Genomic DNA, 27283 nt, shown 5'->3' with positions numbered 1-27283 from the left:
CCCTGATTACTCATGGGAGTTTTAGCTGTCATCACTACTTTCACCTCTGGTAATGTTTATTAACGTGAAAAAATCTCCAATTACAGTGTAGTTCGGAATCCACTTTAAACTGGCAGTAACTGACTGGATAAGTCAGTTCAAGGGCAGGAGGAAGGAAAAGGCATACACACTCCAACAGGACCAGTGCTGTCAAGTTCAAAACAATCTTCGGATTGATGACAGCTTTTTATCACTACATAATGCACCTTTTTGGATTTATTTTCCAGTTTCTGTTGTTATATCAAAATGTGTATTAAATACGAGGGAATACAGATCTTGTGCGACACTACTCATAAATTTGTTGCCACAATCTCTATTTCGTCTTAACATTCAATGGCTTTGCTAACTCACAAGTAATTTGTTACCACCTTAGCTCAGGTCTCTCACTACGCTAGAGACTATCAGCCATCACAAACAAGATTTCCAAATTGAGTGTCGCTTGAAGAGGGAGGGGGGGGGGGGTGCACACGAATTTAAATGGGCCTGTGATTTGTCCAGCTGCAACTGGTTTACTAGAATATGACTTCTTCTATACAGTTGTAATGTCTAATGATTGCCTAATTCACTAGACCAACTTTTTTTGTGACTTAACGTCGGTTACGAATTACAAGTTTAAGAACATTCGGCACTAAAAACTACACGTAGTGCATCGTACGTGTCTTAAGTTTATAAAATCATCAGAACAGTATTATGTTCTTTTGGAGAGTCACAAAAATCTGGCAGTTTGGATATGTGCTTACCAGCGGTGCCACGAAAGATTAACAACAATACATTCAAAGAATGCATGGGCACAGTTTCACTATGTTTATATTTTACTGTTTGGTGCGCTTGCAAAATGATATAATCAATAATATTTATGATTTTGCGGACTATACAAAATGATAGGAAACGAGCTTCGTTCCATAAACAGCATAACATCACCGCAGTCTATATAAACCATATCCGCGTGGTTGGTATAACGCACAGTGAGTCAGCTGTTTGTTCTTTCGCCCTAAGGAAAACAAACCTCAGCGTAGTGTTAAGATTTAATTTGACATCAATACTACTTAAGAAATATGATTTAAATCTGAGCATGAACGTGTTTGGTAACCAGAACAATGTTTTCGCGAGTGTTTTAGCTGTTATAACACGAGAGTTTTATTACGTCGAAGCGGAGTAATCAACGGTGAGAAATATCTCGATTCCTCTTCTTCGTCAAAAAGTAGCCGAATTTCACAACACAAAGATCAACTGCACTGGGGACGACAAAGGAACTGAAGCTTCGGTGCGCAAGTGGTGATATGCTATGAATTTCTAGTCTTCGTTTCAATAACTGGGTCGACATCATGGACACCACTAGCGCAGAGGTACGCACTAACATAACTGTGTTCACTACTAAACTGGAATAATTTTACTGTTGTGTTATACAAATGTAGATGAGATTAAAGGAGAACAGAAAATGAAATATGCTGTCGCAAGCAGCATGTCAGAGTGTTTATCGTCGGGTTTTTAAACATGCCAATGCACTGACATTATTTATGACAATATTTTTGTTCCCTCGGCTTCGCGGCTCGTTTGAATACGTAAACCAAACATTGTACCGACTTTGGGCGCTATAGATAGTATAGTTGCCATCCTGGCGTAGTACACTCGCTGGGCAATTGTTAAAAATATGTGTGTGTGTGTGTGTGTGTGTGTGTGTGTGTGTGTGTGTCCACGAACATAATCCTTCAACGCACACGTTATTGTATGACGCGTTTCTATAACTACTCCTCAAATACTTTGAGGTGAAACTGCACTAGCAAATTTCAAGTCTTCGAAAGAATTGCTAGCAACAAAATAATGTAGCTTAATGGAGGAGTGCTGACTTGATGGAATCAAGTTTCATTGTAGCAATTCGTTTTTTGATAATGTGGATATGGGTGTCCACAGATATTTCACAAGGGGTGGGGGTGCGGTGAGAGATTGAAATTGACATGTTTTGATAGAAATGAGTTGGACATTTTCGAGACGTGTAATCCCCCAAGAGCTGAATTTTAGAGATAAATCAAAAAACTTATTATATTCTAGAGAATTGATAGTTATCCTCTCATTATGTAATAGGTAGATTACTTTGATACTCTAAACCAACAAACATATATCGTAAATGAACTACAAATGCAAGGGTGATTCATCACGTAACTCGTACCCAAACATAAGTTACTAATTGCTGAAGCCATAACATTGTGCGATATTGTCTCACTGCGACACGTAACCTGTTATTATAAACTTTTTTTCCAATCTCAGTTCCCTCGACAAGCTGCCCTGTGTGATCTTTGACGCTCCTTGAATCAATTTTTCATCCACTTTCTTCCGCTTGCAGCAAAGTACAGTAATTATCACGACAGCAGCGTCTTGATCATCTAACATTCAGAAACACAACAATGTTATGCCCTCTTTTATTACAAGACTCCCAAATGCTGGTCCTCTATAAAAGAAAAAAAGAAGAGGAATTATTACAAGACTCCCAAATGCTGGTCCTCTATAAAAGAAAAAAAGAAGAGGAAGTGGAAATATTAAGTATTCCATTTTTTTACAGAAGGAATGAGAAAATTGGATAGAAAGATTTAAATACAGCAAACAGCCTGCGTAGCAAAGCCTTAAGAAGCTATTGTTGTTACATTCACCGCTTCTACAGTTTTGTTAGGAGGCTCATGTGCAAGATACTTATTGGATATGGCAGATATTGGTCTACAGTAATAACCAATTTCTCTCCAGGATTTACAATGGTAGTTTCCCAGATGTCCGCTCAAGCACCGGCAGTGCTTTAACTCGGTTGTAGACGTTATTCTGGTTAACTTAAACTGTAATTTCATACACTTTAAAAACAACACCGCAGACTTATTTTCTGTGGATAAACTATAGCGCCCTCCTAGACGGTCGATAATACTATGCAATATTTAAGTTAACAAAAGAGAACGTCTATAACCATGTTGTGGACGTCGTATATCCTCGTGTGTACGAAGTTTTGAAAACTGTCATTGTCCTTCTTGGAGAGAAACTGGTTATTATTGTAGCCCAACATTTGCAGTATTCGATTCGTATCTTCCACATAAGTCTCCTGACAAAACTTCGGAAGAGGTGAATGCAAGCAATAGCTTACTATGACTTTGATATGCAGGCTTTTTGTTGTATTTAGGCATTCGTAACAAATTTTCTCATTTCTTCCGTGAAAAACGAACGTGATTATCATTTCCATTCCCTGAGTATTTGTTTTTATTTAAATAATCATTGGCCAATTTCGAATATATGGCAGCCATATTCATGCATCTCTCCGCATGAAAATGGAAACTGACTGATAGTGGTGTAAATAAAACACAAATACACAGTCTCAAAAGAAAATGTCACAACTTGGTCACATATCTTAAGGAGAAAAGAGGCACGTTAACAAGACATCAGTCCCAGCAATCGATCCCGCGCGAAAATTTGGGCCGTAATTCTGATGTAAGCTGTTATGACCTGATTATACAGCCTTCATACTTCAAGCACGGGGGTTGTTTGTCACTCGGTCCACCCCACTGCAGCCGTTTAATGCCCGAATGCACAGTATTGTCTGGCGAAGTGGGTATTCAGAGGTTCGTGTTCACAATGCCGGTGAACCAACTTGCGACACAACGACAGTGCTTTGTTCATTGTGTCAAAGTGCGCGGTTTCCGGCCTGTAGCTGATGCCAGAGATATTTGAACACTTTTACGTTGAGATTCACAAATGCGCTATGAATTAATGGACTGAATGAGTATGTCGTTAAATGAGTAGCGTAGCGCCATTTAATTATTAACATGGCTCTTGTGCGGTATTTTCCTTGGACTAAAAATTGACACTGCTAAAGTGAAGAAGTTGCGTTTTTCTTTAAAGCGATTGGCATGATAAAATCGAAAATCATTAACTCTAAATAATTCTTCGGTTATTTAGGTTTATTCATACTGCTTTTGAGGCGTCGTATTGAACGTATATGTGGGGGAACAAGGTTTTAAAACACTTTCGGCAGAAGTTTTCCCCTCGTCTCTAATCTGCCCACGATTTCAACATTCCGCGAATTGGACTGCGCTGGTTGCCCCTCTCCTGTACAGTAAATTGCTGGGGCTAGGCGGCTGCAGTGGAGCGCGCGCAAAATTTAAAGGCTATACATTCAGAAGGTCATAACTACGTACTATCTTAATTATGAGCCAAGAATCGTTTGTTGGGACTGATATCTTGCAACTGCGCTTTTTCTCCTTAAAATACGAAGTGACGTTGGTGATATTTCCCTGTCAGCGGAAATATGTCGTATTACGAGAAATTTCCGTAAATTATATTCGAAATTACAGCATGAAACATGCAATTTGAGCAAGTTACACACATTTATTAAAAAAAAAAAATACTTAGACGTTTACACGCTTGCCAATAGATCTACGGTAACTAATTGATTCCACATTTCTCTTTAAACCTGCTTATAAGTTACTGCAAATTAATCAAGTGTAGAATTACTCATATTGGGACCATATGCTTGAAAATGTGACTGGAATTTAGCACTCTCAGTGTTAAGAGGTGAATAAAGATAGTGGTCAATGTTGAATATATCGCTAGAAATAAAATGTTCACTTGTTCAAAATTTTTTATATTGACACGTTTTGGGCACATCCCATCTTGAGAATATCACATAAAAAAATCTTCATACGAAGTATAGAGTCACATGCGTCCATCATCATCATCATCATCATCATTGTCAACTGATGAAGGTGTCATGGGCGCATGTGACTCTATACCTCGTATGAAATCTATATTATATGGCGTGCGTCCGAAACTCATCAATATAAAAATTTTTTGACAAGTGACCAATTTATTTCGAATGACCTATTCAGTATCGACGTAAATCCTCTCAGCTATTGAGCTATGTTGCAAGGTATTTAACTTTTCGCCCCCTTTCCCCCACCCCCTTCCTGTCCACCGGAGGTTCGAGTCCTTCCTCGGGCATGGGTGTGCGTGTTGTTCTTCGCATAAGTTATTTTAAGTAACGTGTAAGTCTAGGGACCGATGACCTAAGCAGTTTGGTTCCTTAGAAATCCACACACATTTGAACATTTTTATTTAACTTTTGCAAAGCAGATAGATTGTAGTCTGGCGTCTTCAACGATAGAGAAAAGAACGCGTTGATAGAATAGGCAGTGAGGAGAGGATCCCTTGTTGAAATTAATTGGGTGACACCATATAGCAAAACAGACGAAAGAATAGGGAACCCGTGAAGGGCGCTGCATCAAGCACTTGAGGATGGCCACGGGCACGATTACACTCGTAAAAATACCAGCACGCAGGGGAAAAAAAGAACGTCGCTTGTTTCACAACAACATTGAACAGTGTATGAAAAAAGAATAGTTCAAAATACTTGCCACGCAATGCAAAATATTTATTATGAGAGCTGTAAATTATGTTCGCAAATAGTGGTTAGAACATCGTAACAAATTAACATGCTGGGCCATTTGCCATTTGTCAGCACGAGGCTGGCAGCTTGAATCGTAGATTTGGTAACGCCTACAGTAATGGTATCTTTTTTATTTGATTCAAACTAACACCTACATGTACGTCATTATTCTCCAAACCACGGTGAAGCGGATAGCAGAGGGTACTTCCCATGCACCAGTTATTAGGGTTGCATCTCGTTCAATTTACGTATGAAACGAGGGACAATGATCGCTTAAACCTTAAACGCTTCTGTGCGCCACGTGAGCCGTCTAACATTCATGAGAGCTATATGCAACACACTGTCGAATATTTCTAAATTCATCACTTAAAGTTGGTTCTAGAAACTTCCTGGAGATTTTACGTCTGTTTTAAGGCGTTTGACAGCTTACTTCTTTCAGCATGTCCGTGACGCTCTCCCATGAGTCAAACAAACCTGTGATCATTTGCGATGCCTTCCTTTGTATACAGCGCGTTAAAGGCAAAAGACCTGAGCGACGGCAGCGATCCGTCGCCATGACGTGCGGTCTCTTGGAGCTCTCATGCTATCTTATGAATTGCATGCGAAATACTGGCTGCCTGGCCGCGACTCATTAGACTAGTTATTAAGCATGGCTGTACAGTTTTGTTTCGTTTCGCTTTGCCCTCACTGAGCAAGAACTTTTCGTTAAAATTTATAGTATTACTGGATCACAAACAACTCTGAGAAGTGGAGTTGAAGCCGGAGTCGCCGTTTACATTAAGGCAGTGATTCCCAGCCTCCTGAGGGGTAAAAACTAAAGGGTTCGTTTCTGTTTTAGTTATTTTCAAAATATCATTACTATTATCATAATTCGGTAAGACTGTAGTATTGATTATATAAGTTATCAATAATTACTTTTCTCAGTGAGACATGTACGTAACAAATGCTAAATATCTGGAGAAAATATCTTCTCCGAGTTGTGCTTACTAACTACAGTAGTCTAGAAATTGCTTCATTACTCGCTTCGAGACACATAAATGAATTAATTGGCAGTACGACATAGCAGTAACTACATAAGGGCTACTATAGAGCTGTACACATTGTTCTTCTTCTTATTATTATTAGTGTGATTAGACACAAAGAATTAACAGCCTGAAGTCGTCCTGTTTCTGCCGTATCAGAAGTACGGAGTGCAGCAATCAAGTGATTTACAAACAATAAGTTTAGTGCACGCATCTAAAACTGTTTGATTTTAAATGGGGTTGCATTGTGCACATCAAGCAAGTGGCGCAATGGAGAGGAGTAATGCAGGGGAAGTATGTTTTGTAAGAAGTGCCCACCCTCACTGTGAATAGTTAGCTTTATCTGAGAAGGAGTTGTGGGTAGCACTTGCGATGCACCACGAATTTCTTCGTCGTTCACGCTAACACACACGAACTAAATATCATTCATCTTTATTTAAAAAATGAAAGTGTTCCAAGAAAAATCTTTCATTGCAGTTTAGTTATGTGCTAAAGTTGGTGATAAAGTGGGGGACGGAGGTGGAGAGGGCGGGGTATTAGCTAATTTTACACTCAGGGGTAATGGTCTAAGAAAGGTTGGAAACCACTGCATTAAGAAGTAATGCAAACATGACAACACTGAGACCCTCCGATTTTGCAGTAATTTGTATTTTGAAGCTTGTACTGTTGTAGTAGAATTGATGGGAAGTTCTTAGTCACGATAGACTGGGCTCCATCTGACGATTTTGAGTTATTTGCGAAACAACTACACACATTATTAAGGTTTTTAACTTCTAAACAGGATGATGTTCCGTAACCATAAGTGGACATTTTAATGTATATATATTGGGGCAAATTTGTTATACAGCTATACTCACGTTTACAACTATATTGTCATTTCGTATAATGTAACTTTCCCTCATGCAATTAATTGCAAGAGTTGTGGATAGCAGCAGTATTGCTACTAACAACGTTTCTATAGACACATTGAGATTGCAAAACAAATTTTCTAAATGCCCGCAATTAAACTATAACACTAATAAATGAGAAAGGAATTGTATTAGCACTCTGGAAAGACGAACACAGCTCACCTGGCGTCAGTGAAACATTTGATATATTCTGTTAATTAACCTACAGTTCCCAAGGAGAGCGTTTCAAAAGGACTTTAAAAAAATGCAATTCCAAGATTTTAAATTTATGTCTTGGAGGGATTTGTGATAAACACGGCAGTTCATTTTCCATAACAGAATTTTAGATAGAGCGGTGTTTATAATACTGGTTGAAATTGACCGACAAATCGCTCGTGTGGCGGGGTCTAGGGGACGACCGATTGCGACGTTTCGCTGCGGTCCGTCGTTTGTGTGCCGGGTGGGGAAAGGGGGCTTGCACGGAAATGGAAGTCGCGCACGGAGAAAAAAGATCGCTCTTAAATAATGTTCATAATCAAAACAGAAATCGTCTTCTGTGTTGACGTGTTTACCACGTTGACTGCCACGAGATCGCCGGCTGCAGCCAGAAACAAATGACTACCGCCTGAAGCCTCCCGAGGTCTGTCAGTTTCGACCGTTTCGTGCCTACGGAGCTTATATGCTTGCTTATATTTAACAGATGATACTTTCAGTCTTCTTTGTAGACTGACTGCACTTCTCCAGTTTCTACAAATCAACCGACGCCTGCCACCTGCTTTACCTACGACTGAGCCTCTGTGATCGTTCCATTTCATATTCTTACAAATTGTTACGCTCAGGTGTAGGAATTAACTGACTGCATTTGTGACTCATCGATAAAGTACTTGTAGTATACTATGTTTTTTTCGTTTTGTGAAGTGTAAAACTACGCAGTTCTGAACATTTAATGGAAACTGCCAACCTTTGCACTACTTTGAAATCTTGTCAACATCTGACTGAATATTTTTGCAGCTTTTTCCTGTCCTTCCATTACAGACAACTGCATCACCTGTGAAAAGTCTGAGATTATTGCTGTTATTGTCTGTGAGACCATTAATTTACAATATGATCATCAAAGGTCGCAACACCTGCAATGACGTCCTTATCAAGAAAGTCTCAATCCAATTACAAATTTCGCTTGATACTCAACAATTTCTTTTGTCAGTGAAATGAGGTGAGATGCTCATGAAGTAACTAACAGTCAGAGACTCTGTTCTCTACACACTCTATTGAATTGGATCTCTTATTGAAAAATCTGCTTTATATTGTAGACATTTTTGGTAATCTTTCTAAAGGAGCTGACCATTTACTTCAGTAAATTTTATTTTTGATTATTGAGTTTTATTTTTTAAGTGTTCCAGTTTTTTAAAGTAAGTGTGCACTGTGTTATTCCATAAGTACCACATGTACACCTAAGTGCTTACAATAAAAGATGTTTATTACTTTGTTTTAAATGGTATATTTACTTTATTGTTGAAACTCTATGAAATGTACTTGTTTACACCATCGTGTACAAGCAGAGGAACAGTAGAGCGTCGATTATCCGAAGTAATTGGGGGACATGGGTGTTCGGAAAACTGGTTTGTTCGGATAATCGAACTGTACACGTTTATTTGCCAAAAAGAAGTACTGTACAGTAAATTTATTCATAAAACAGGCATCTCTTTTAGTATTACAAAGTAACATACAAAGGCAACTTCAGTAGTAATATATAGTACGTGGCACAGTTTATTAAACACAAATATATACACATTACATATGCATTTTGCATGAACAATACACACAGTATACAAAATTAACGTTTAAAAAAATCCTTTATTTTGGTCTGTCTGAGCAAGCCTACACGCTTACGAGCAGCTAAGTCACGTACGTTTTTCATTACAGATATCTGAAACTGGTCACTTTCATCTTGGGCTTCAAACCATTGCAAGGCAGTATCTAAACAAGTGAACGCCTCAGAAGCTGTTGGCATACTTTCATTTTCACTTTCTGGAGCACTGATTGATGAGATGCTGGCGGCGTCATCTTTATCAGTGACGACGTTTACAGGCTCGCTGTCCTGCGTGATTTGGTGTCCTGGACCTGCATCATCGATATTCATCCATTCATGAACGTCTTCTTCATCACATTCGTGGCAATCTATTTCTTTTAGCGTACCGAGAATTTCGGACATATCATTCTGTTTGTCATTTTCAATCATACCTTGTGAATTTTCTTCTGTGTCCAAAATTTTATTCCAGGCTTTCTTCAAATTCTCTTCCTTTACACTATTCCATGCTGCGCTGATCATGTAGGACGCGTCTTTCAAGTCAATATTCTTATGATTTCTTAAGAGACTTTCTTCTCCATCCTCTTCTCTTTCTAACAATAACTTACGCAACAATTCTTTCCTGTAATATCATTTGAAAGTCTCAATAACGCCTTCATCCATGGGCTGTAATAAGGACGTTACGTTAGGTGGAAGAAATATTACCTCTATGAACTCGTCTTTTTCGTTTAAAATATTACATGACGGATGAGTTGGGGCATTGTCAAGGGGAAGTAGTGTTTTCTCCCTCTTCCCATTCTTTAGCTGATGAGTTTTTACAGAGGGTACGAAAACGTCCAGAAACCACTTCATAAAAATCGTACTATCCATCCAGGCACTCTTTTGTGAGGTGTACACAACAGGCAAGGCTGACATATTAACGTGCTTGAAACAACGCGGTTTTCTGCTTTTACCAATGACTAACATAGGCAGTCGGTGACTTCCAGTAGCATTAGCACAAGCCAAAGCTGTAATACGGTCCTTGCTTGTTTTAGGACCAGGTGCTGCTAATTCATGACGTGAAACAAGAGGTTTTCTCGGTAAAGCTTTCCAGTTAAGTCCAGTTTTATCAGCATTGTAAACGTTTTCGAGAGCATAATCTTCTTCCCTTAATACGTCCCTTAGTTTTACTTTGAAAGAATCAGCTGCTGAAGAATCAGCCGACAGTTTTTCTCCCTGTATTGTAAGCTCACGACTGCCGTGCCTTGACTTGAAGCGTTTTATCCGGCCGGTGTGGCCGAGCGGTTCTAGGCGCTTCAGTCTGGGACCGCGCGACCGCTACGGTCGCAGGTTCGAATCCTGCTTCGGGCATGGATGTATGTGATGTCCTTAGGTTAATTAGGTTTAAGTAGTTCTAAGTTCTAGGGGACTTATGACCTCAGCAGTTGAGTCCCATAGTGCTCAGAGCCATTTGAACCATTTTTTGAACAGAGAACAGAAGGTGACTGTTTGCACCGTAAGAAGCTCTTCTTGGCGGCGCGCAATCCTTCAAACTGCGCGGAGCGGCACGCCTCGACTCTAAGCTGGCGCAGCTGTTGCTGTGAACAGCTTTGATACTGCCGCTGCTTCTACTGCCAGTGCCAAGCCGACAGAAGTGTGCTGATTGTTGAAACACAGCGACTGGCGGCTTGGCCGGCCAGCAGCGCCTTGTGAAGGCCCCATTAGAAGCAATGTTCCGCCGGGGGTGGCCCAGTGAGGAGACTACTGTGTGAAACTTGGTTTGGGAGTGAGGGGGATGATGGACGGTAGGGTGGGAGAGTAACAGGTGCGGTCGTTCGGTTGACCGACGTTCGTATAATCGACGCTCTACTGTATATGTATTATCATTACACCATCGTAACACTTTCCTTGTGCAGGCTGTGAAGAAGTATTTGAGCTCAATTCTGATAATGTTTCTGTAAAGTCTCTCAAACTTTGAAAAATAATGGTTAAAAGTAAATTATTGTTAAGCACAAAACGTTTGGGATGATGGAGAAAACAACTCCTGTACGAGTTAATATTAGACACCAGTGAAAAACCGGAGAAAGGTGAAAACAGTGCCCAACTGTCGATAGGAAATTATTACAGGTCATTAAAGGAGATATTTATATTTTTTGTGTCAAAAGAAGTGCATTATTCGACCGGCTCGTATAGCTCGACATGTGGCGCACGAAATAAGGGAGGCGATCTGGACATGTATCGAATCCGTATAGCAGATTAACTACAGTCGGTCTGCTGCACTGCCCGACAAGCGTGACATTTTTAGGCAGTTTTCATATCTCACGTAGACAAATGCTGAGCCGGTCCCCAGTCTCTGTTCCAAAAAATGATACGTAGACAGTTACCGTACTGTAATACACAGAATGTTGTCTACACAATTCACAGGCAGCTGATGCGTACAACTTCCCTCTATTATGTTAACTGTTGGAACATACAATGGGAAAAAATTTAGAAAAGAGAGAGAAAAAAGCAGTTTCTCATCAGATTCTTCAAAGCTTTTACAGACGGGACAGATGTATTTGTTTATTTATTTGCATATCTACGATCGTACACGGACCAGTCACATTATATGTGACCACCGCCTATGTTTCCCGTCGACGTACAATAACCACGCACAGACGGCAGGTGGCAGCACTAGCAGTGGAGGATTATAAAGCATGTCGGGGAGACGCCTAAGAAGTGTGCAGTCTTTGTAATGCGGAGACGGGGCGATGTCCCTGAAGTCCAAAACGGGGTGATCATTGGATTTCGGGCCAAGGTAGGAAGTATTTCTGAAACGGGTAAGTTTGTGAACGGTTTTTGTGCCTCCATGGTTAAGCGTTCAAACAGAAACTAGCCGGAGGCATAATTACAGAGACCAGTACCTGCATGTTAGAAGTGTTGACCCCAGTTGTTGAGACACTTGTTCTACCGTGACACAAGACGGTGAATGGCTGTATCGTAAAATTCCCGGGGCTGCGATATTAAGCAGTTCCGCACGTACAGCCGGACGTCGTCGTTCGGGGTGAATCGTTTGCCCCTGTGCTGACGTTCTTCTTTAACCAAGATGGCCTCCTTGTGATCCACTTGCTGCAGCACTGGACAACAGTGAACGCCCAGCGTTACTCGCAAACCTTGACCATCCTCAGCCAAGCGATCAAATCAGAACGACCAGGCAATCTCACCCGTGGGGTCATTCTGCTCCACGACAATGCAATGCCTCATACGTCCAACACCGTGGCGGCACTCCTGCAGAAATTCAAATTTCTCGGCCACCCTCCATACAGCCCAGTCCTCTCTCCCTGTGATTACACCATTTTTGGTCCCCTTAAAAAGGCTCTGAGGGGCAAACGGTTCACCTCGGACGACGACGTCCTCTGTGCGTGCGGAACTGGTTCACATCACAGCCCGGGGAATTTTATGAGCCAGCCATTCACTTCCTTGTGTCACAATGGGACAAGTGTCTCAACGGCCAGGGTCAATACTTCTAACATACAGGTACTGGTTTCTGTAATTATGCCTCCGCCTCGTTTCTTTTTGAACGCCCCTTATATACTGTGCATGCAAAATGGTGCTGTCCAAAACTGATGTCGAGGCAAGTTTGATGCAACACGGGCCATTGATGACAGGGGTGAATGATGGCTACGGAGAAGTATACGAGCGAATAGACGTGCAACTGTAGAGCAACTGACTGCCCAGACGAGCCAAGGGTCTACCAACATTGTCTCCTCAGCGGCTATTCAGCGAGCCTTGCTGCGTATTGGCCTCCGCAGCAGGCACTTGGTTCATGCTGCCTTGCTGACTGCTATTCATCGGCAACGCAGGCTGGAATCTGCACTCCCGGCAGGTGGCCTTCCAGATGAATCACGTTTTATCCGCCATCAGACAGATGGCTGTTGACGTGTACGGCGTGAAACTTCTGAAATCAAATGGCTGTGTAGTTGCATTTGTTCTCTACTAGTTTCGGCAGTGGCTACCATCTTTACAGATGATGATATTGTATATCAGTTGGTCAAAAATACACCTTTGCCAAATACTCAACATCGAGTATAGCATATGACGAATTATCACAATAAACCGCGCCGCCACCGCCCGACAGTCTGCACGCTACTAGTTCGTGTCTTTCGTCAGTCGACTCGATTGAATCGAGTTATGGAGTAGTTGTACTTTCCTATGTAGCACGCGCGTCCGCGTCATCGTATGTTATACGTTTCTGTCTTGCACATAGATAGCTAACACATAAAGTCGCGAATATTCTACTGTTTTCTTGTACAGAGAACCTTCGATATGTAGAAAGAATAAATTAAAATAAAAATTCCTTAAACTTTGCATGTGACTTGATTATTTATTATAATGGTAAAAGTAAAGTTAGTACAAGATAACTTTAGCGCCCCACCCCCTTGATGTTTTTCTGTATCCGCCAGTGCTCATCCTCAAGTTAGAATGCTGAGGATTCACTTCATGGGACTCTGTCGTTATTAAACATTATTGTGAAAATGTTCCAAGAGATTCTTTCACTGACGCCTTATTTTGGCAGAGCAAGAAACGTTTCAGATTCATTACAGTTTCTGAGGCAACCTTCTTCTTCTTCACTGCTTTCTTACGTAGATGTCTCTTTTACATCATCAGCAGTTGTACTGAACATTCAATATTGTTCGCATCTTCAGAAAAATAACTTATGTCCGAAGTATTGTTCGAGATACGCACAGCAAAAAAAGTTTTGCATCACCCCAGTTCCCAGAACTCCTGAAGATAGACATTGACTGTGGATATTGTATCATAGACACAGTCCCTTTGACTGTTCAGAGATGTCACCAAGCCCGCCCAAAGATGTGGACAACCATGCATGAGCAGCGCCTATTAGACGGAGGGGGTCCAACAGTACGGGGACAAGCTATGTTGTGGTGCATTTGGTTGGCACGGGTTGCCTACATCAGGGGCAGGTATGCACTCAGGGGAAAACATATTGTTCTCCTTTGGTTGACAGGTTCTTAACCTATTGTTCTCCTTTGATTGACAGGTACTTAACCTGTAGTTCTGTTAAGTGGTTTTCTATGTCATCCCCATTTCATTTTGATTGACAGGCACTTATCCTATTGCCCTCACCCCCACCCCCAGCCCCCTACGCCCTTTCTGCTACAGGTACACTTTCAGGTCTGAGTTATTGGAATAGTTCCTCTCACACTTACCAATTTGATTGACCACTTAATTAAATTGATCAATTAATTAACTTCTCACACACTGGTAAATCCTCTCCCCTCCCCCTCCTCTCTACTCCCCCAGAAAATGGCGGGAAGTTCAAGTTCCATCAGGACAATGCAACATATCACAGCTACCTCCACTAACGCAAGAAAATGCCAGGAAAAAAGGGCACTTGGGCTACCTCCACTAACCTAAGTCATCCAACCACCACCTCTTCCTAGGAATTTGCTGGAACAGGACTCAGCCTGCGCTGGATAGGATGGACATAAGTCTTACTTAACCTATTGTTCTGTTAAGTGGTTTTCCATGTCACCCCAATTTCCTTAAACTATTGTACCATCTTTGATGCCAAATTAAGTAATTAGTTATGTCCTCCCACTATTTTCTGGTACACTTTTCGAATTTCACATGCTTTTGAACGCTATTTATGGCGTATTCTTTTTTGTCACCTACCCCCTTAAACTATTGTACTGTGTTTTACATAAAAATTGTGCAAATTAACCTAGTGTTCTGCACTTAACCTGCTGTTTTGCTACACACACACACCCTTAACTACTGTACAGCTAACACCACATTGATATAAAAATTTATGCAAATTAATTAAATACATATTTTTCACATGTATGGGCTGGTTTTTTTTTAATTCGTTGAAATCGATGGAATACAGTTCAAACAAAAGATTGCTAATAAAAAACACATCCCCCCACTCAATGGCCGACACTGCTGCTGTTGTCAGCTGCCAAACGACACGTAGGTGTCAGTTCGGGTCCCTCAAGGATGAGAGGGTGACATGTCTTTCATACATGACACCCAAGAAATTCCTGACAAAACACGTGTTCAGCTAGGTACCATTGCTGGCACGATGACGCATAGCTGCGGTGCAGGTCGAGTGCCGAGATAGATGCTCCAATGCTTCCCAGAATAACACAGGGTGCATTCTTCCTAGTGATCGTCTCTGAATTTACCTGTCAAACTGCTGCTGGTGGTGGTGTGGAACACCATCTCAAATGACATTAATTTTTTGTGACGATGAGTGCTATTAAGGTGGTGGAGTTTAAGATGGGAGATAAAAAAATATTAATAATGGTTGCCTGGGATTATGCCTATCATGCAGCACGAATTGGCTTATGGGAGCAGGAGGCTCGTGACCGTGTCTGCTTTCAAAGATATATACCAGACGTGTATAAAATTATATCTCCTGTCCTTCAAGAAAACCACAGACATAGCATGTGGTTAAGAAACTGTACACTGTAACAGCGGGAGCAGGGTTGAGAAAAAATAACACAGAGGTTGTGAGGTAAATATTAATTTATTTCTGATCCAACTTAAAAGTAATTTTGCATTTTCATAAGCAGACACAGCAACACTTTTGTCATACATGTTCTTGAGTCGATGGAGAGAAGGACACCCATCGAACTCCAGGTCTTGAACAGCAGCAAACTTAAAGATTCGATGCATCCACGAGATCTTCTCCTTCTCCTTCGCGCAGATGATGATATCTGTGTGATCGAATAATTTAAGCACTGTCACCATATCTTTATAGGGCATGCCAGGATCATCCAAGTGAATCCCATCCTAGAAATGTGTTAACCACTTTGCACTCTTCCGTGTTTTTGGCACACTTCATGTATTTGAAAGACCTCGGTGATGCAATGTTTGCTGAGAATGTCACTAATATTCCAGCATCTTGTGTGTAAGCTGCAGACGCAACATCTTTAAATATGAACTGTCTCTGCTCACCATCATAGAAACCCTGAGTGTCTGCAATGATGTTCACACCTTGAATTGCCATTGTGAAATGCTGTAGGTATGGAGCAGCACCTATTCATTTGTACAGCTCGTTGCACAACACGGGTGAGCGGGCAGTAGTTGATCACACGGTCATGTAGAACTAGAGCATATGCAGCAGTGTGCTCGGGAAATTTGTCGAAGATTAAAATTCAATTTGCACATCTATAGGATGTACTGGTACTTGAATTACGTAACGATTACGGCAGCTCACCTGAACCTCTCGATACCAGTAATATTCTACTTTGTTTCTGCAAAGTAGTTGACATATTTCTGAGACAACATTCAGATTTGATTTCATTTGTGATACATCGATATGTTTATATTGCAATGATATTATTCTTATGTGTATTCTTTCTTTTGTCACTATGATCTTTGACATACTTGTAACTCTGATTTTTTGGCGCGTAAGCGATAGTTAGTTGTTAAGTTGTTAGAGAGTCGGACATTGAGAAAGTCAAGACGTGGACGTCATGTTGGAAAGACGAATATTGTCGTCAGCTTATAAAATGTGAACTTTAACAGTGACTGTGAGGAAGATGTTTTCAAGTATGTTTAGTATTGTGAAGTGATGTTTAGTGTGTTGTGTGATATTGCAATAAAAGCAATTAAAAGGAAGTGTAACTTAATTTCGGAGTGCTGATTATTTTTTTACATCACCATTGTCCAGCAAAAGTGTAATCTCCAAGAATGGTTTGAGGAGCGCATCTACAAAACTTTTGAATATAGCAGAATAAAACCTAGGCCTCTTTGCATCCGAGCTTGGAATCATAATCACCTAGATTTTCAACGATTGAGCCATGATAATACGAGACCAGCGCGGGAAACACAAAAAGATGATTGCCTAGTTTTTTCATTATTACATGAAATGACTATTAACTGTGCTCTAATGACACCTGCCACATAATATGATTGTTGTTGCCCGAAAATGCAGTATTTAGCAGCGTGAGCAACACCACAATGGTTATTAAAATTTTGACCTTTGTTGTGGTAGGGTTGTTAGAAGGTCCAGACTTAATTATCTCGTTCTGTTTCAGGCAGTCTATTACGATGATCAGTGAAAGCTCCTTGAACTTACGTGGATAGACACCTTCCTCCCTTTCCTTCAGCAATTTCGTAGTAAGAAGCACGAAAGCTTGCATACATGCCATAAGCTAGACTGTATACATTTTGATTCCACTACAGATGTAAACTGTCATATGGGTAGAATTCTGAATTGAGGTAGACTTTGGCATTAGTTAACTTGCAGCTGTCAAACACGGTGGAATCATTTGCTATATTATCTCTTCTATCAGTCAGAAATGCAAGAATGATGAATCTAGGTGTCTCTAGCTGCGAAGAGACTTTAATAGTCCATGTTTGTCTGCTTGCAGTCGGTAACACTGGGTACTCGGAAACCTCCCATGAGCGAAATGCCAGTGACAGAAATGTACTGGAATTCAGGACTTTTTAAAGCTTCAAACGCTCCTCGTCGTATACACTGATGTGAGGCATATTATCTTGCTGATTGTGATCATATTCTCCTGTTGAGCTCCTTGAATGTATGAGTTATTGTCCATCGCACTCCACACCAGAATGAGCTCCTGTTTAGTGTCCATAATAATCTGTCTCATGTCCTCTAAGTACCTTATAAGCGTTTTTAGAGGTATGCATGAAGTAAATCGCTTGTACTCTGCGATTGTTCTATCCTCTGGATCGTCTATAAACCATCCCATATTTTCTAAACTATGAAAATCTGTGGGTGATGCAGAGATGTATGTGTTAAGGGTTGATTTTATGCTGACCTTGCGTGTACAGTCAATCTCAGACCCACTGAGTTCATAGAGTATCTCTTGAAACAGGAATGCTAAAGCAATATGTGTAAGCTTGAATCCCACTGTATCACTGCCATCAGTTTTCTTGAATGACCCCTCTAGATAAATGAAACTCTTGTATGGAAGCGTTAGTGCATTTTGGTGCTGCATGACAATCCTAATTTCATCGTTCTTGTTAAATGTGGTTGAAGCGTAAGGTTTATGAGAGAGGTATTCCTGACATGTGATTCTCTCATCATACTCTACCGGACTGGTTAAATTGACTGAGGACACCATTCCGCGGTTTCAAGCCAACTGATTTAAGAAACTCGTAGTTCTGCCTTGGATGTAATCGTACAATGATCTCCTCACCACGAAAGTCAACAAGTTGGTTTTTCTGGTCCACAATACACAGCTCCAAATAATCCAATGCCCCAGCTGTCACTGGAAGGTATTTTGCATTGGCAGGGGTCTCAACAATCTTATACCACGTTGCAACAAAAAAAATTGAGATAGGAATTCATTGCAGTGTTACACTTGACTCGGATTGTGCTGAGGGGAAGTATGTCCACAGTCTGATCTGACTTTTAAAATTTACTTGGATCCTTCTTCAAAACCTGTCCTTTTGTGGAATCAAGCAGGCGCCCTATTGAACCTTTCTGGTTAAGGTCAATCGTTGCATTTACAGTCTTTATTTCAGATTTAAGTGTATTGATGTTTGCGCATAGTTCAATACCTTTTCCAGACTGTTTCAAGACTTCATTTAAACTGTCGATATCGTATGAACCCGGTTCTATTTCCACAATATATTTTTCACCATTAATATCCAGATGCAGTTTGTTGTTAGTCTGAGTGATATCTGGGATGCTGCTGTATGTCTCCAGTCCAATCAATGCAATACTCCATTCACCAATGCTCAAATCAAGTGGCGGCATGTAATTTGCATGTAATACAGATGATCGTTCTTTTAACGTCAAAGTGCATCTGAACCTCAACTATGAAGGAACGTTTAAAGCTACTCCTTATATAGCATCCTTCTTCTTCTTTGAAAACGTCAAGAGAAACGTGATGCGGCGGCGGTGGTGGTGGTGGTTAGTGTTTAACGTCCCGTCGACAACGAGGTCATTAGAGACGGAGCGCAAGCTCGGGTTGGGGAAGGATTGGGAAGGAAATCGGCCGTGCCCTTTCAAAGGAACCATCCCGGCATTTGCCTGAAACGATTTAGGGAAATCACGGAAAACCTAAATCAGGATGGCCGGAGACGGGATTGAACCGTCGTCCTCCCGAATGCGAGTCCAGTGTGCTAACCACTGCGCCACGTCGCTCGGTAGAAACGTGATGCATACATGTCCACAGAGGTATGTATTAAAGTCCTGATAGCGCCGATAATTGTATAACACACATCTTCTGTGAGTGAAGTATTATTGTAATTCTTCTGGCGGTTGCAGGTCACCAAATGAGTCAAAATAGTAGACAGTATCCACATTTTTCATAACATATGATACCCAGTGGGTGCTGGGGCCTCCAGCAACAGCTAAATTCACAATGCAACATTCACTGGTTTTCCATATAGTCTTCAGTAATGTATCCCGCATAAACGCACCAGGAAATCTTGGTATGTTGAATTTGTTTCTAACAAACTTTAGAAGATCAGTATTTGTGAATGGTCGATCTGGTAGGACTTTTTTTTTTAAATTTATGAATAGACCAAGCCCTTTCCTGTTCAGTTTCAAGTATAGTCCTTTTCCGATGACTGTGGCTTCTACCATGGGGTTATGTCTTCTTGCCTCTTCTAACTGCGCTTGGGAGTTTTGTGTGTTCTTGACCGTTCGAGCGATAGCTGCAGCACCACCGGCGAGGGAACCTACCGCCGAGAGCGCGGAGAGGGCTGGGATAAGAAATGAAAGAAAACTGCCAGATATCTTGGGTATTGGTTGAACTCGAGGTGCTTTAACCGATCCTCTTCTTCTTCTTCCCCTCGTCTTTCTGCTTCAGTGCGTTTTTAGCTGCATACATCGTTGTCAGGATACAGTTCTTCAAACAGCTCTGCTTCCCGCCCTTGTCCTTGTTTAGTGCACAACGTGCAGCATTCAGAACTCGCTTGAAATTCATCACTCCTAAACCCAACTTAATTTTTCCTTGCATGGTTTTATCAACTGCAAGTGCTGTAATGCGTTGACCTATACCAATATCCTTTCTTCTCCGTATCGCCTTAGCCTTATCAGCTAAAATCCTATCTGCAATGTGACGACTTGATAGATCTTTATTTGCAGCGTATGCAATGTCATTTATAGACGCTTCGTCAAGCAGGTTAACCCCCTTATCACCTCGTGCCAAGCATTTCTGAAGCTTTGTCCCTGGTCCACAGTAGTTATATCCAGGGATGTGTAATTACACTGGCAGTTTGTCTAGAATACCATCACCTCCTGTAATGCGTCTCCTAGCATGCATCTTATGCTACTGCGGTGGTTGTGAACTATGCGCCCCCATTATATAGCAAATCATCGGAATCAATCCAACTGTTTTGTGTAGCAGGAAAACCAAGCCATGTGACTTGTGCTTTATTTCCACGACGTCTTATGACTCTCACCACGAGAAAAACATCCGGTTCTGAGCTGCTCTGCAACTCCTCGGTGTAGAAGCAGCCTGCAATTTCTTCACCTTAACTGTCCTTCAATATATAAGTTCTAGTATTCGTCTTTGCTCCTTTGAAACTGTAAATATCTCTGTTGACCAGTTCGATGAGTATCATTTCTCAAATGCTGTCTTGTGTTTTGAGATACATAATCACCTACATTAAATTTCTGTCAGCGTGGATCCAGCATTTTAATGCGATAGTACACCGTATACATGAGTCCATTATCACGAACGTCGATTGGTCTCATTTTTATTGTGGTATGTTTGGTTCGATTATACTGGGCAATTATTTCATGGAGGATATCTGTCCATTTGTATGAACTGCGAAGATTAAAATGCATCCACATTCGACTTTTTATTGTTCTGTTCAGACGCTCCGCGATACTTGCCTGCAGGTGAGTGAATGTGAGTGAATGTTGAGTAGTGATGTATTCCATACTGCTGCATCACGGCCTTGAAATACCTATTGTGAAACTCTTCGCCGTGATCGGTTTGGAGGTTGTCTGGGCATTGATTCGTCCCAGTCTGTAGCAAACGCTCAAAAATATCCGCGATATTTCTGCCAGTTTTTGTTTTAACAGGTAACTCCCAAGCAAATTTGGAGTATGTGTCAATAACCATTAAAATATATTTGAATCGATTATTATGAGGTGAATATTCCCTGTCTACAAGATCAGCTTGCAACAAGTTATCCAAACCATTAATCATAACATGTCTAGGAGGGTATGTCTTGCGTGCTCGTTTGTGCCGTTCACGAACTGCTGTCTCCATACTTATTCGATGATTCCTCTCTCTCTGAGTTCAGAGATTATTGAAACAACCTCGTTCGAATAAGCTGTATTACCTGCAGCAGCTGATGCCATGAGCAGCCGTAGTCGATCTATTAGCTCGTTGAGGTCGTCAGAATATATATACTGCGGGATTCGATTGTTCACTGCTTTATGCTCAGTGTCTATACCATCACCGCTGCTGTTGTTGTTGTTGTTGTTGTTGCCTTCAAGTATTGGTTTTATAATGGTTTTATATTTCTTGTTGCTCAGGCTTTTCGCGATCTCATGTACATCAGTCATGTGCAGTATTTCACAGTATGTTTCCTTATCAGTAACTGAATAATTTATAGGTTTTTTGGTAGGTCTTAAGCCCGGTCCACACGCAACGATCTGTCTGCGCAGACATCGGCGCAGATGTCTGTACATGCAAAAGACGCTGCAAATGTGGTGTGTTCACACGACACAAACCCCAATCTACTACTCGCCCGTCATCTGTCAGTGTAGAAAAGAAATATCTGTGACAACCGACTACGCTCCCCGTAAACGTCAACAATTTATTCAGTTATTTTGAAATATAGAAATGGAGCAAGTTCTGTTGTGGTCTGTGTTCGCAACTTGTGTTGCAAAAAACATTGAGACCAACTGCAGGAAACAGAGAAAGTGGTCAAAATGGTGTAGACAGGGCTGCTAAGGCGGAAACAGTTTTCTCACGTAAATTTACTGCGAGAGTTGCAGGGCGAATCTGTTTTGTTTTACATTACCTCGTGTTCCATTTCCTCGCACACTGACACTCCAATTTCATCTTCAATTGTACTCCTACTTGGCCTTGGCGTTTCTTGATCACTAAGAAAGCCAAGCAGATCAAAATACCATAACGTTGGCTGGTATACTTGATCTACTCCTACACCAGATGTTCTAGAATTCTGAACTTTGGGTAACTCTTTTCGGTAAACAGTTCGCTGACATGCTTAATTTACTTGACTTGCCTTCATGAACTCATCCTTCAGGACAGCGTAAATAGCTTCACATGTGTTGGGTATTATTTCACTCAACGCTTGTTTCGAATTGCAGCTGAAAATTCCAAATCCTTGTAGCTCCTACCTGGTGCTAGGAATCTTAATGGTACCGCCAGCCGTTCGTGAGGGCAAATTGCCCTTCTCATAAAAGTATTTTTTCTCATAATATGAGGGGTTACAAGCTTTAAGAGATAATTATAAGTTTCGACATCCATCCGCAAATAATTTCGCCAGTTTGCAACGAATTTATTTTTTTATTACCGTTTCTCTGTTTGCCGAGGCGTCACGGGGACCTTTCACATTGCAAAGCGAACGCTCTACCAACTGAACTACGCCCCCAAGCCGAGGCGTCAACTGCCCACAGTTTTTCAATTAGAGCATTGTATGCTGCTGTCTTTTCGTCTCGGTCACTATATTCTTTACTTTTAATCTTCCACGAACATGGGTGGTTTCTATATATTTCAATGAATTCATTTACAAAGTCTCGAGAACACTGACGAGTATCAGCCATTATAATGCCCTGTGTGCACAAATACAAACACTAGACTGAGCAAACAGCTGTTTCGCGCCAGATTTGCGGCGATCTCCCGTCCACACGCTCCAACTTGTCTGCGCAGATGTGGTTTGAACCCACAGATTTGAGAGGTTTCGCTCAAACGTCCAACTCCAACTTCCAGGTTTGCGCACACCTCAGGTTGGTGCAAATCTTCTGTCCACACGCAACTATCTGTCTGCGCAGATGCGATGTGCGCAGAAATTTGCGCAGACAGATCGTTGCGTGTGGACGGGCCTTTAGGAAAATAAGATTCATTAAACCAGGTGTTCTCTCAAACCGCCTATCACCAATCTGTATTTTGTCATCAGTTACAGTTATAGGATGCGTACCCAACATGTACGATCTTCCCCTGCTAACGCTGAGTGTTCTATCTATCTGACCAGGGTCGTGACGGATAATGAATTCGTCAACGGCAACACCATCGTTATCGTGTGTTTTTGTTTTTGCTGAGAGCTGTCGGGGAGATTCAGTAACCGGCTTATAGGTCTCTCTTAGTGTTTACTGTCGATCCATATGCCCTAACCTCAGCAACCGTAATTTCTCGCGAACTTCTTTCCACGCTTGAATCACTTTCTGCTCCGTTGACATCTCGGTGTATACTAATTAGACATCTCCGCAGCGTTAGACTTTATATATCCACTCATTTTCTTCTTCCTCTTACTATGTACCTGCTCCCCCTTCTCAACAGTAAGGAACTCTACATCTATTTTCCCCTCAATAGCCTCGACCTTTTCAGTTAAGTCGGCTACTTTCTTACCGAATTCATTAACTTACTCATTTAACGCATTCGCCATTCTCAGAAGAGTCTGGTAATACGTCTCTAGTTCCCTGCGCATACCTCCAACTTTATGCACGATAGCCTGAATTTTCGCATCCATATACAGGCGAATATTCTGTCTATGTACACCCATTCTTTCGGGTTGAGAGCTAGACATACGCGAATTTGTCCATGGTACAGTGTATACTGATGTACTATTCTCTCTTACCGTGCTATATATGCAGAAACTCTTGAAAGTTTCGTCTGTACCTACCCTCACTCAGTTTTCTTGTTTTATCAATAATGAGAAACATACTGTGAATGATTCCAGCAATCTGCACATATCTTTACAAAATCATTGAACGACATGTCCGTCTCGACATGTGCCTGGTAAATGTGTTTTAAATTCAGATTGCCTTGTTTGAAGGCTATAATGCGGTTTTCATTATCCCTAACCACCTGTTTCGGGATTCTGGAATATGTTTGGCTTAGATAAAATACATATGACGACCTAAACAGAAATATTTTCGACTTTGGTCTTAGTTTTCGACAGCAACATCATCAAATCTGAAGACAGTGTTTGGCTTTGCTTTTTCATGTTGAGGGATATCACTGCTTTCACCGAATGTCGTGTATGTAACACCATCTATACCGCGCAATATCTCGTGCAATAGCTGATACTTGGGTTGAAACAGTGCAACCACTCTAACATTGGAGAAATGTTTTCTGTCAATTATCTGCTTTGACAGTAGGTCACAATATTTCTCTTGTAGTTGCAACACTTCTCCAGTGGTCTGATGATTATGATGGTTTGTGGGGTACTCAACTGTGCGGTTATCAGCGCCCGTACAAATTCCCAACCTTTGATCAGTCCAAACTCTCCACTTTCATGAATGATGTTGAAATGATGAGGACAACACAAACATCCAGTCATGTTGAGGCAGGTGAAAATCCCTGACTCTGGCAGGAGTTGAAACCGGGACCCCTTGCTCGGGAAGTGAGAATGCGACCACGAGTTGTAGACTCCAGTGGTCTGGGGTTCCTAGAACAACTCCACTTTTCCCCTATAGTTGGCAGGGCGGTGTGTGTGTGTATGTTGGCATGTGCATGAACCTTGCGTGTGTGTGTGTGTGTGTGTGTGTGTGTGTGTGTGTGTATGTGTACACACACACACACACACACACACACACACACACACACACAGTACACATACACACACACAAGAGCTGTGTCTGCACATTGTAAAGGACTCAAACCCATCTATCTATGTATATACGAGGTGTGACAATAAAGCAATGAGACTGATTTTCTTTGCAAGAAGTGGCAACCCTGCAGGCTTGCGTAGGCACAATGTCTTTGACCTTTTTCTATAAGCTGCTTCTAGTCCAAGCGGCACATCGATGCAACTGCTCAGTCGTAAGTTGTGCTGTAATAAGTTAATATGTGTTTGTGTCCCTCGTCAGGGAAATGGAACCGCATAATATTGCCCAATGGTATGCCATTTCTTTTTGCGTTACATTGGGTGAAAACGCGACGACAACTTACGGTAAGCTTCAGAAGGCTTTGGGAGAGGAAGTTATGTCAGGAGCTCAAGTTTTTCATTGGCATAAAATGTTTAGTGAAGGCAGAACGAATATTGAAGATGAAGACTGCAGTGGATGACCATCAACCTCATGGATGGATGTCAACTTGGCCAGGGTGGATGAACTCGTATGATCTGATCGGAGATTATCCGTGAAAATGATTGCAGAAGAACTGAACACGAATTGAGCAACGATTCGCCTAATAATAACTGAAGATCTTGGTATGAGACAGATTGGGGCAAAAATGATCCTCAAAAATCTCACACCACAACAGCGAGAAACACGGGAAAATGTGGCAGCCGATCTGTTAGAGCAAACGGAAATCAATCCAGAATTGTTGAGCCATGTTATCACTGGTAATGAAAGTTGGTTTTTTCAGTACGATCCAGAGACAAAACGCCAAAGTTCGCAATGGTGCTCAAAGGGATCACCCAGACCAAAAACAGCTTGCATGTCAAAGTCAAAAGTGAAATGCATCTTTGTGTGCTTCTTTGATTCCGAGGGAATTGTTATAAAGAGTGGGTGCCTCCTGGACAAACAGTTAACCAATATTACTACAAAGGATTTTTAGAAAGACTTCGTAAAAGAGTTCTTCATGTCCGTGCCAACATTGCTGATAATTGGATTCTGCATCATGATAATGCGCCAACCCATACTGCTCTGTCAGTACAGCAATTTTTAACCTCAAAACAAATTTCAGTACTACCACAGCCACCTTATTCACCAGATATCGCTCTGTGCGATTTTTTCTCTTTCCAAGAGTCAAAACGTCGGTCAAAGGACACCATTTTCAAACAACACAAGATGTCCAAAAAGCTGTGACGAGGGTCTTGGAGGATATTACAGAAGATGAGTTCCAGAAATGTTACCATCAGTGGCAGAAGCGCTGTAAAAAGTGTGTGCAATAGGAAGGGAAGTACTTTGAAGGAGACAACACCAAACTTGACTTAAACGGTAAGCAACATTTTTTTCGCATCAGTCTCATTACTTTATTGTCACACCTCGTATATTTCCAACATCAGTGAAATTATCTACTACAGGAATTCACCACAGAAACACTGCACCGAGATTTCTTCATGCAAAAGTACACTGCATTACTGGTAAATTATAGAATTTCCACTGTTGATCAAACTATTCTCACTGCTTCTGTAAACTATCAGCATTCTGATCGAGTGAATTAAATGGTTATGGAGCACTGCTCAGTTACAAGTAGCTTTCATGTTAAGTAAGAGGGACTGCAGCAGCCCGTAACCACAGATTATCATTCTACATGTTAGCAACCCAATCGCCCGCTTTGCTTTTTATCAAATTCAACATCTGCGTTGTCTAAATAAGAATCAATTCTGCAAATACTGCTTTTTAAACCCCCTTGCTTTAATTACGTCATTGAACCAGCAGGGAGCAGAACACTGATGGTTCACGTGGGCAATACATCATGTGGTATAGATTCAACAGTTATAACCATTTAGTATTATCACCCTCGGTTTGGTGAATAAGGTCTGTGACGCATGTGTTTGATGCATGCACGAACGATTCAGTAGTCAACAACTATGTACCTGCTCGAATATCTTTATATGCGTGTCCCTGTTGATGAAGACAAGACTTGTAATCTGCACGGTTGCTGTAGTTTTTCTTTTCTTTTTTTAATTATAATGGGATCCCAGTGGTGTAATAAAGGTACAGGACATAAGTTATACATTCAGGACATATTCCAGCAGTCCAGACACCCCAACCACAGCTAGTCATGTAATTCCAAGGCAGCTCATCCAATAGGAATGTAATCGACCTGCAACCCTACCACCTCAACCCAGCTATTCTCTTGTCAACAGCCGCCCCCGCAGCTCAAGCAGTTATCCACATTGTCGTCAGCAGTTCACATCATGGCTCTGAGAATTTGGTGTAAGTCCATCCTTCAACATAATTATTAACAGCAATTCTGTGTGTTTATTCATTTGCATACATGTATCGATTGAAAGGCTGTGATTGTGACGCTCCTATTTTCTTTTTTGCGCA

General features: G+C 41.3%; 1 protein-coding gene and 1 long non-coding RNA gene across 3 annotated transcripts in view; one reads left to right on the top strand and one right to left on the bottom strand.

Moving 5' to 3' along the window:
- Nucleotides 1-815, bottom strand: part of LOC126236616 (uncharacterized) — a 48246-nt gene extending 47431 nt beyond the window's left edge. Inside the window, exon 1 of the long non-coding RNA XR_007544963.1 lies at nucleotides 780-815. This is a non-coding gene — a long non-coding RNA (uncharacterized LOC126236616). The remainder of the gene's footprint in view (nucleotides 1-779) is intronic.
- A 185-nt stretch (nucleotides 816-1000) lies between these two features.
- LOC126236614 (F-box/LRR-repeat protein fbxl-1-like) overlaps nucleotides 1001-27283 on the top strand; it is a 119746-nt gene continuing 93463 nt past the window's right edge. Inside the window, exons 1-2 of one of the 2 annotated variants that reach the window (XM_049946053.1) lie at nucleotides 1001-1385; nucleotides 27100-27169. The gene's annotated coding sequence lies outside the window, so the exon portion shown is untranslated. The remainder of the gene's footprint in view (nucleotides 1386-27099; nucleotides 27170-27283) is intronic. The other variant, XM_049946052.1, reaches the window with a different exon arrangement.

This window comes from Schistocerca nitens, chromosome 2 (genome assembly GCF_023898315.1).
Source record: "Schistocerca nitens isolate TAMUIC-IGC-003100 chromosome 2, iqSchNite1.1, whole genome shotgun sequence".
NCBI classification, from domain to species: Eukaryota; Metazoa; Arthropoda; class Insecta; order Orthoptera; family Acrididae; genus Schistocerca; species Schistocerca nitens.
The sequence above is the reverse complement of the archived record's forward strand: the minus strand, read 5'-3'. Positions and strand labels throughout refer to the sequence as shown.